Raw genomic sequence first — 10526 nt, forward strand, 5'->3', positions numbered from 1 at the left:
GAAGAGGGGGCTTGGGCCCCCGGCCGTGGGGGGAGTGGAAGATGGGGGTGTTGGTACCATGGGGGAAGGAAAAGCAGGAGGTGTAAACATGGGGGAGCAGGCAGGGATGTTACCTTGCCTTTTGCCCTGCAATGGGCCCGATCAGCTGAGCTCTAGAGATGATTATAGGACGCTCCCTGTCAGATGGCAGTGCAAGGAATATCCCTGCCTCCCTGCCTCCCTGCCTGCTCCCCCATGTTTACACCACCTCCTTCTTTTCCTCCTCTCTGGTACCAACACCCCCATCTTCCACTCCCCCCACGGCCGGGGGCCCCAGCCCCCTCTTCATCCTCTTCCGGCTCCTCTTCAGGGCACACGGCCCTCCTCCCTCTGTGGAGACACAACCAACATCGTTAGTTACAACCTGCATCATTACTTACAGTCAACACCCAGATTTACAACCACCACCATGACTCACAACCAACAGCATTACTTACCTCAGGAACTCGCCTCCGGGACCAGGATTCGAACCACCGTCTTCAGGGAGAGAAGGCCATCAGCATAGCCACTGCGCCACCAGCTCCCACAGGAAAGCTTTGGTTCACACTATATATGAGCTCAATTAACACATTCTTTGAAACAAGCAAAGAACTCGCCTGGATTTGAACCCAGTCCATCTTACTTCCACGGAGTAGTCTGCTTTTTCATTGTCTTATATAAGAAATTAACCAAGTCTTTGAAAACAAAGGAGGAACTCACCTGGATTTGAACTCAGTCCCCCAAGGTAAGCAGCACAGCATGCGAGTGAACTAGCCCACTGCACCACCTGTCTGCTTGTGACTGCCTTGTTGTCTAACCTTGTATATGAGGTTCACTTCCCTTGTCAGAGGTCGCACTGCAGGAGTTGAGAATCCTGGCGCTGACTGCACAGTTGCAGTCTTTCATGCCACTGAAGAGAGGAGGGATTATGAAACACCCCTGTTACACAGCAGGGCTCGGAGGTAAATACCAGGGATACCAGGTCAATGCTATGAGTGTTAACACTAATCATATATATAATAACTGTGTGGCTTCCAGAGGAACATGTGTTTTTTATATTGTGTTCCTCGTCAAGCTGTGGAATCTGAAGCTGCGCAGCAGAAATGATTCCACTTCCAGCAGGTTGACTTTGTGCAAAGTTTCTATTCTGATGTAAACTTTCATCCCCCCCCGAGCACTGTACTGTCTCCACTAAATCATTATTACTGATGAACCAACGGGAGCGCCAAGCCTTCCTCAATAGACAAAGCTAGCGCTGCTGTTCAGGGTGAGCGTGCCTCAGCACTGCCAGCAAGCACTCGGGCGCTGGGGAGCAAAGCAGCACAAGAGCCTGGATGTCTTGGCTTTGCGGGAGTGAAGGGAGCTCTGTGAACACTGTCCTGTCCTTTCTGCAGAGGAAACGGAAGATTAGCATGGAAAGCGACCCCTTAGAGGAAGGACAGCGTTCTGATCAAGGACAGGTGGAGGGCCATGAAAAGGCTTCAGAGGCTTCTAGTCGTAGTTTAAAGTTTCAGCCAATAAAAGTGACACGTTGTGTGTCTGTATTGTAGCTGCAATTACTGCCTGGTGATTGAGAATAAATATGTATAGATCCCCTTTCAGGGCTTGTTGTGTGACAGGATGCTGCATGGAGCCATGAAGAAGGGAAACGCCCACACAGTATGTATTTCCAAACGTCCGGATTTATTAAAGAAAAAGGCTTGAAAGTAAAACAATCTCCCCTCTACGAGCAATGGTAATGGAAGGGCTGCAGTCCCCAGCAAAAACAACTCTGTTACCCACAAGCCTCCTGCACCAAACTGGGCTCCTTTTAAAATAGCAGAAAGTAGAAAATGTGGTTTGTCTTACCAAACACACACAATGCAAACAGTCAGTCAATATGTAGCAGTATTGTGAAGCGGGATGTGGGGCTGCTCAATGCCTTGCTCACTGGGTGTGCTTCTATTCTTTTAAACAAAGTAAGGAGAGGAGAGGAGAGGGGGAGGAGAGAGTAAAGAGGAGAGGAGAGAGGGGAGAGGGGAGAAGAGAGGGGAGAGGTGGAGAGGGCAGCAGCAGTATTCCTCAGTCTAGGAAGGACAGCTCCATGCACTCCACAGTCTCAGGGTGAAGCATGCGAGTCGCCAGCCGCTCCATATCATCCAGGCTCAACAAGCGCAGCCTCCGCTCGTAATCCTGAGAGAGAGGCAGAGGGAGAGACACAGAGTCACAACTACACGCTGCTCTACACCTGCATTTCAGAGTGTGTGTGCTGCAGCTGTGATTGTGTGTGCGTCTCTGTGTCACTGTACAGCTGTGTCTGTGTGTGTCTGTATAACACTGTGCATGTGCTGCAGCTAGGATTGTGTGTGTAGCAGTGTTTATTGTGTTCAGGTTACCTTGTGTAGCTGCTCCAGACTCTCACTGTGTGTGTGTGTTTATTGTGTTCAGGTTACCTTGTGTTGCTGCTCCAGACTCTCACTGCGTCGGCAGGGCTGAAGTGTTTGTTCAGAAGAGCAGGCAGGCTGTGCCACACTGACCCGGGGTGAGGCGAGGCGTGAGAGGAGGGGTCAGGCGAGGGGTGAGAGGAGGGGCGAGGGGTGACAGGAGGGTTGAGGCGATGGGTGAGAGGAGGGGTGAGGTGTGAGAGGAGGGGTGTGGCGAGGGGTGAGGTGTGACAGGAGGGGTGAGGCGAGGGTGAGGGGTGAGGTCTGAGAGGAGGGGTGACACAGGGAGTGCTGTTCTTGCGAGGGTGACACTTTCTCTGTTGGGGGCGTCACAACGAGTTCAGCTTGGAATCGGGAGCGATGGAGTCGTGTGACAGTCTGTGCTCATCTGAGAGAGAGAGAGAGAGGGAGGGGGAGAAACAGGAGAGATTCAAGACCAGGTAGATTAACTCTCAGCTGCTGACTCGGTGTAATTTCATAACTTTTGTTACGATGACAAAACACGTCATATCTCTGCCGTCCAATCAGCAATTTTGTTTTTTTAAAGTATGAGTCATAGCCATGACTACGGGGCTTGTCATGATACCATTGGTTTAGGGCTAGGGTGGGCGGGACATATAATATTTTGATTACAAGGGCGAGTCTCTGCTGGCGCCATTGTGACTGAGTGCACAGCAGAGTCGAAGCTCTGTATCTCCAGTTTTACAATCCCAAGAGTGCTAATCTACATATCATCTAAACGGGAGGTACTTGGGCTAATTAACCATATTGTTGTTGTTGTTTTTTTCAACTTGATATTGTTTTTTTGTGCTGAGTACATCTGCAGTGTTTATTTTTGTTTTGTTTTCGCTGTGTCTCTTGTGTGTGTGCTTGCTTGCTGGGCAGGGCTAACTTCATGACTGCTGTAGACGAGAGGAGCTACTGTACCAACACCACGTTTTGTTTTGTTTGTTTGTTTTGTTAAACATCTTTCTTATAGTTAGTTTCACATACGGTTTTATTTTAGACTTGTTTTTCCTCAGGAGAGAAGGCAAAACTAACAGGTCTATCGCATGTGATGCAAAGTTAGGCGTTTGTGTACGTCTGTGTTTTACTTTTTCTAGTCGATTCATTATTTCTCTGTAGTCGTTATTATTGAATTATGCATCTATTATTTTTACTTTACTTTTTATTCGATGTGTAAAAGAATGAGGAAAACACCTTGTTTAGTTTTTATTTTTACGTTGTGTATGTAGCCTATGTAAAAAACAAAGACATTTAGCTGTAGTTATTATTTAGCCATGTATTTTATTACTCGTTTACTGTGTGTAAACAGAAAACATTATTTAGCTGTTGTCACTATTATTATTTAGCCATGTATTTTATTACTTGTTTACTGTTTTATGTGTGTGAAAAAGGATGGAGCAGAATATTAATATTAGTATTAATATTATTATTATTAATTGGTATTTATTTTAATGTTTTATGTGGGTGTGTGAAAGCCAGAAAATGGATGGAGACAATCAGCTCCAGCGTGTGGTTCAGTCACTGAAGAGGAGGAGGGCCCTGACTGAGGAAGAGATCGAGGGCATGTACGCCATGGAGGAGGACCTCCCTGATGAAGAGCTGCTGCAGGAGGATGAGGAGGAGGAGGAGAGTGATCTGGAGGAGCCCCAGTCCAGCACTTCAACTGCAGGGTAGTTTTGATAATAAATATATACAGCACAATATGGAACGTTTTATTTTTTTTGTCTCCCTCCCTCCCAAATAAAATTCTTAATTTCAAAGTTTTATTTGTAATATACTTTTTTTTCCAAATAAAAAAATTAAACATTTTACTTGTGTGTTGTTTCTTTATTTTTATACTGAAATATAATTGTATCTCAAACAGGGCAACAGTGTTTCCAGTCTCACTTTTTGCCAAGTTTTAATCCTGGTCTGCCTTTGCCATTTCGGAGGTTGATTTTTGTAAAATACTAGGCATTGCAAAACCTTATCTAGCTCTGCAACTGTGCAAGATATTTCAATTCTGATTTCAGATTTGAATTCCTTGGAAAATTGTGCAGCTACAATATACTCTAGTTTTTATATATATATATATATATATATATATATATATATATATATATATATATATATATATAACTCTTGGAAAGAGGTTGAAATTGACCAATTTTTAAAAATATTATTTATTATTTTTCATATTTCGATAATTTTTGGGGAGGTGTAGCTCATATGAAAATAAAAATAAAATCACCCCACAACAAAATAAATTACATCAATGGAAAGATCTACTTAATGCCTTTCTGTAGGTGTATTGGGTTTTCATTTCTGATTTAAGGTTCCAAAACTACAAGTGTTTAAACAGAAAGGCATCATGTTTATGACCGGATATGTTTATTCCCCGTAGGCAGCATAGGGTTAAAACACTTCATGCAACTCAAAGATGATAAAAGATTGAAAACACTTTGTTTGCAGGTGTTACTGTTAATAGATATATGTAGAATAACATGCATCCTTTTTAACTGAGTGCTGAGCTGTGCTGTGCTGTGCTGTGCTGTTCAGCCTACCTGCCAGCGCCTTGCCTTTGTAGAGGAGTCCCTGTTGATTGACAGGTATGTTGAGCCTGTCAGAGACCAGACTCCAGACTGTGGAGACCTTCTCATCCTCACAGACCTGTCAAGAGACAAGAACACACAAACACACAGTGAGGGGATGAGCATTAAACACTGAAACTACATCTTCATCCTCACTGGACAGGCGAGAGACAAGAACACACACACACACACACACACACACACACACACACAGTGAGGGGATAACCATTAAACACTGAAACTACATCTTCATCAGTACACAAGCCTCGAGTGAAGCGACATCCCTCATCTGCACCATGCAAATGCACTTAGTGTCATTTCAAACGGGATTGAGATTATTATGCTCAAGAGCTAAAAGGCAGTAACAACGTACGCTTAGAAATAATAAAACAATGTTTTTAAGAAAGCCCTCAGGACACGTGACGACATCCCCTCCTTGACAACGTCCTGTCCTCCTGTAGGAAGTGTCTCTTTACCTCAGCAATACCTGAGCTGGGAAGGTACACATTTGAAAGGGCCTTGATTTGCAGCAATGCAGTTCAACCCGCTCTGTGATGTTTTATGTTCTGTTATCAAACAACCGCTGACTTGCCCAATCGTAGAAAGTAGGAGTAGAAAATGTGGTTTGTCTTACCAAACACACACAATGCGAACAGTCAGTCAATATGTAGCGGTATTGTGAAGCGGGATGTGGGGCTGCTCAATGCCTTGCTCACTGGGTGTGCTTCTATTCTTTTAAACAAACTAAGGAGAGAAGAGGACAGGGGGAGGAGAGAGTACAGAGGAGAGGAGAGAGGGGAGAGGGGAGAAGAGAGGGGAGAGGTGGAGAGGAGAGGGGAGAGGGGGAGAGGAGAGGGGAGAGGGGGAGAAGAGAGGGCAGCAGCAGTATTCCTCAGTCCAGGAAGGACAGCTCCATGCACTCCACAGCCTCAGGGTGAAGCATGCGGGTCGCCAGCCGCTCCATATCATCCAGGCTCAACAAGCGCAGCCTCCGCTCGTAATCCTGAGAGAGAGGCAGAGGGAGAGACACAGAGTCACAACTACACGCTGCTCTACACCTGCATTTCAGAGTGTGTGTGCTGCAGCTGTGATTGTGTGTGCGTCTCTGTCTGTGTGTGTGTGTGTGTCGGTGTGTGTGTGTGTATAGCAGTGTGTGTGTTTATTTTGTTCAGGTTACCTTGTGTAGCTGCTCCAGACTCTCACTGTGTGTCTGTGTGTGTGTGTATAGCAGTGTGTGTGTTTGTGTTCAGGTTACCTTGTGTTGCTGCTCCAGACTCTCACTGCGTCGGCAGGGCTGAAGTGTTTGTTCAGAAGAGCAGGCAGGCTGTGCCACACTGACCCGGGGTGAGGCGAGGCGTGAGAGGAGGGGTGAGCTGTTCTGTGCTGTGCTGTGCTGTTCAGCCTACCTGCCAGCGCCTTGCCTTTCTAGAGGAGTCCCTGTTGATTGACAGGTATGTTGAGCCTGTCAGAGACCAGACTCCAGACTGTGGAGACCTTCTCATCCTCACAGACCTGTCAAGAGACAAGAACACACAGACACACAGTGAGGGGATGAGCATTAAACACTGAAACTACATCTTCATCCTCACAGGACAGGCGAGAGACAAGAACACACAAACACACACACACACACACACACAGACACACAGTGAGGGGATGAGCATTAAACACTGAAACTACATCTTCATCAGTACGCACGCCTCGAGTGAAGTGACATCCCTCATCTGCCACCATGCAAATGCACTTAGTGTCATTTCAAACGGGATTGAGATTATTATGCTCAAGAGCTAAAAGGCAATAACAACGTACGCTTAGAAATAATAAAACAATGTTTTTAAGAAAGCCCTCAGGACACGTGACGACATCCCCTCCTTGACAACGTCCTTTCCTCCTGTAGGAAGTGTCTCTTTACCTCAGCAATACCTGAGCTGTGAAGGTACACATTTTAAAGGGCCTTGATTTGCAGCAATGCAGTTCAACCCGCTCTGTAATGTTTTATGTTCTGTTATCAAACAACCGCTGACTTGCCCAATCGTAGAAAGTAGAAGTAGAAAATGTGGTTTGTCTTACCAAACACACACAATGCGAACAGTCAGTCAATATGTAGCGGTATTGTGAAGCGGGATGTGGGGCTGCTCAATGCCTTGCTCACTGGGTGTGCTTCTATTCTTTTAAACAAAGTAAGGAGAGGAGAGGAGAGGGGGAGGAGAGAGACACAGAGTCACAACTACACGCTGCTCTACACCTGCATTTCAGAGTGTGTATGCTGCAGCTGTGATTGTGTGTGCGTCTCTGTGTCACTGTACAGCTGTGTCTGTGTGTGTCTGTATAACATTGTACATCTGCTGCAGCTAGGATTGTGTGTGTAGCCGTGTTTATTGTGTTCAATTTACCTTGTGTAGCTGCTCCAGCCTCTCACTGTGTGTGTGTTTGTGTGTGTCTGTGTGTGTGTGTGTGTATAGCAGTGTGTGTGTTTGTGTTCAGGTTACCTCGTGTTGCTGCTCCAGACTCTCATTGCGTCGGCAGGGCTGAAGTGTTTGTTCAGAAGAGCAGGCAGGCTGTGCCACACTGACCCGGGGTGAGGCGAGGAGTGAGAGGAGGGGTGAGGCGAGGGGTGAGAGGAGGGGTGAGCTGTGCTGTGCTGTGCTGTTCAGCCTACCTGCCAGCGCCTTGCCTTTGTAGAGGAGTCCCTGTTGATTGACAGGTATGTTGAGCCTGTCAGAGACCAGACTCCAGACTGTGGAGACCTTCTCATCCTCACAGACCTGTCAAGAGACAAGAACATACAGACACACACTGAGGGGATGAGCATTAAACACTGAAACTACATCTTCATCCTCACAGGACAGGCGAGAGACAAGAACACACAAACACACACACACACACACACACACACACACACACACACACACACACAGACACACACACACACACACAGTGAGGGGATAACCATTAAACACTGAAACTACATCTTCATCAGTACACAAGCCTCGAGTGAAGCGACATCCCTCATCTGCCACCATGCAAATGCACTTAGTGTCATTTCAAACGGGATTGAGATTATTATGCTCAAGAGCTAAAAGGCAATAACAACGTACGATTATAAACAATAAAGATGACCCCCAGTCAATATAGCCGGGGAATCACACCCCCGTCAAACCGCACCCTGCTGATCAGAGCTCACAAAGACAAACACATTATTAAAAGCCACTCAGCAAACAGTCACAAGCGGGTCCGGACGGCCATTTGTTATTAAAAATGCGGGATTCAAAAACAACCACTGCACTGAATAATAAACAAAGTAAACGAGATGCACTCACCTGGTTTAACGAGCGCTGTCCCTCGTAGTCTGTGTAAAACAAGAGCAAACGCCTCCTCACATGGCGTCCTTCTTCCACAAACTTATCACATGAAATAAAGTCGTTTCACACAGACACACGCCTCCGGCTGAGCTGTCCTCTGCTCTTTACAATTGGTAGCGAACTTCAGGGAGACAGACGAGGCTTTAGCTTTCATTTCCTATCCAATGCTGCCCTCGTGTGGACATTTAGTAGAACTGCTGTCGAGGGGTTGATTTGAGTGTTAACTAATTCTGCTTCATAAAATCAAATGAAACCTGCTGAAAAACGTCACGTTAGCATACTGAAATACACACGCATCTACGTCTGTGATTAAATTATTGCAAACACCCGTATATACTTTCAGATACATTTTAAACCGCTATAAAAGAGAACTACAGTTGATTCCTTCAGGCACGTTCCGGTTTAGAATCGTTGTTTACTTTGGTTATTTCGAAACTGCCCGTTTTAAAATATGACTGATAGTAAAACAATTCTTCACTAAAAGCATGAAAATATAATATTATTAAAATACTGACGTGGACACGTGTACTAAAAAAATGTTTTATTAATAATAAATGTATATTTTTAAACAGGTGCGCACCTTGGACAGCCATAGGGTCTATACAAATTAGGTAACGCATTTCTAACTTTTGATTCGCTAACTGCGTTCGCCAATCAGAAGTCACTTAATTTGTGACTTGTCTTTTATCCAATCAGATTGTTTAGGACATGACGTAACCGTTCCACTTTCTCTCCACGAGATAGCCGCATCGGTAAGGAATTCATCAAATAATCTTTTAGCGACTCCCGACTGCAGTACCGGTGCGTGTCCACTGGAGGGAGCCGAGCGCCTCCGTGGCGGCGGCTCCGCATGACTCGAGCGCGTTTGTGACGTCCCCGCCCCGATTGGCCCGTCTGTCGCTGTTTGTGAAGATAGCGTTCGCAGTTTTCACTGTGAACCTCTGGAGCTTGGGAAGGGAAACTGCCCGTGAAAGCTGAACGACCAAAACTGTGAAAAATGACATCGCTCTGATAAAAATACGAGACGCCCTACACAGCATGAGTCATAAATCACAGAAATCGTGATTCCTACAAACATCATCATCATAATAATAATAATAATATTAATAATAATACACGTCATTAATTCGGCTGCAGTGTTGCTAGGACTCCCAGCGTCACGTTGCCCTCTGGCTGTAGTACCGGTGTGTGTCCACGGGAGGGGGCAGTGTGCCTCACTGCCTGCTTGCCTGCGCTTTGGCTCCGCACCCACTCAAAAACCTTTTTTAAAATGTATTTTGAAATCTGAATTTGGACGCGTGTATTGTTTTGAAGTCAGCAAACATTTGAATTGCAGATGAACGAGTGTAGCTGATGGAATTGCATTAAGTTTAACACAAAGAAACGTTCGTGTCAGTGCTTCACAGAGGACTGTTTTAATATAACAGTTTTTTTTTTTAATTTGCAGACAGTTTGTGTGAACTCTATGGCGTTGGAGACAGGACGCTTCACGTGCTCCAGTTTACACGCAGTGACTGAAGAGGAGATGCGATGTACCGTTGCTTGTTTTAGACAATGGGGACGGGACTGAGCGCTTACAGAGACGAGGGACTAACATGAACACAGAGTAACATTAACACTCAAAGGCACACACAATTTCACAGTCACGATGTTAACTCGGGGGGAAAGATGCCCTGCATGGCCGATTGGCTGAAAAGCAGAACAGAAGCAGCCTATCACATGAGGGGAGGTGGGTGGCTTTCTTATGACGGCACCGCTGCCAGGTCTATAAAGAGACCCGATGTGCGCTTTCACGTCAGTTGAAGAAAACGAGTCGTTAGGTTTGTGTGGATCAGCGAGCACGTTGGAAACTAGAGACCAAGTGAAGCTTTGGAAATCCTGCGAGCTCCTCAGGACGCTGCTGGGGGCGGTCAGCCGCCGGGCTTGTCCAGTAATGTTGCGGTTAAGCGCTCACCGCTGTGTCCAGGCGGGTCCCGGAGAGGCTCAGTATATTTCATTTTGAAATGCCTACAATGCGTCCTTCTGTTTTCAATGCGCACGTCTATTTGTTTCTGTTTTGTAACGTGTTTATTTAGTGGAGGAGTTTCATGGTAGTTTCGTATTCACTTTCTCATTTCCCTCACAGTGATTTGTGAAAGAGCCTCATG

At 45.9% G+C, this 10526-nt stretch overlaps 1 long non-coding RNA gene across 1 annotated transcript; it reads right to left on the reverse strand.

Moving 5' to 3' along the window:
* Positions 1-1680: 1680 nt before the first annotated feature.
* LOC131730030 (uncharacterized) lies at positions 1681-6895 on the reverse strand. The gene is made up of 4 exons (XR_009323867.1): positions 6273-6895; positions 4991-6020; positions 2451-2829; positions 1681-2190 (listed from the first exon to the last, which is right to left on the reverse strand). It is a non-coding gene; the product is annotated as an uncharacterized LOC131730030 (long non-coding RNA).
* Positions 6896-10526: the final 3631 nt, after the last annotated feature.

This window comes from Acipenser ruthenus, unplaced genomic scaffold (genome assembly GCF_902713425.1).
Source record: "Acipenser ruthenus unplaced genomic scaffold, fAciRut3.2 maternal haplotype, whole genome shotgun sequence".
Taxonomy (NCBI): Eukaryota; Metazoa; Chordata; class Actinopteri; order Acipenseriformes; family Acipenseridae; genus Acipenser; species Acipenser ruthenus.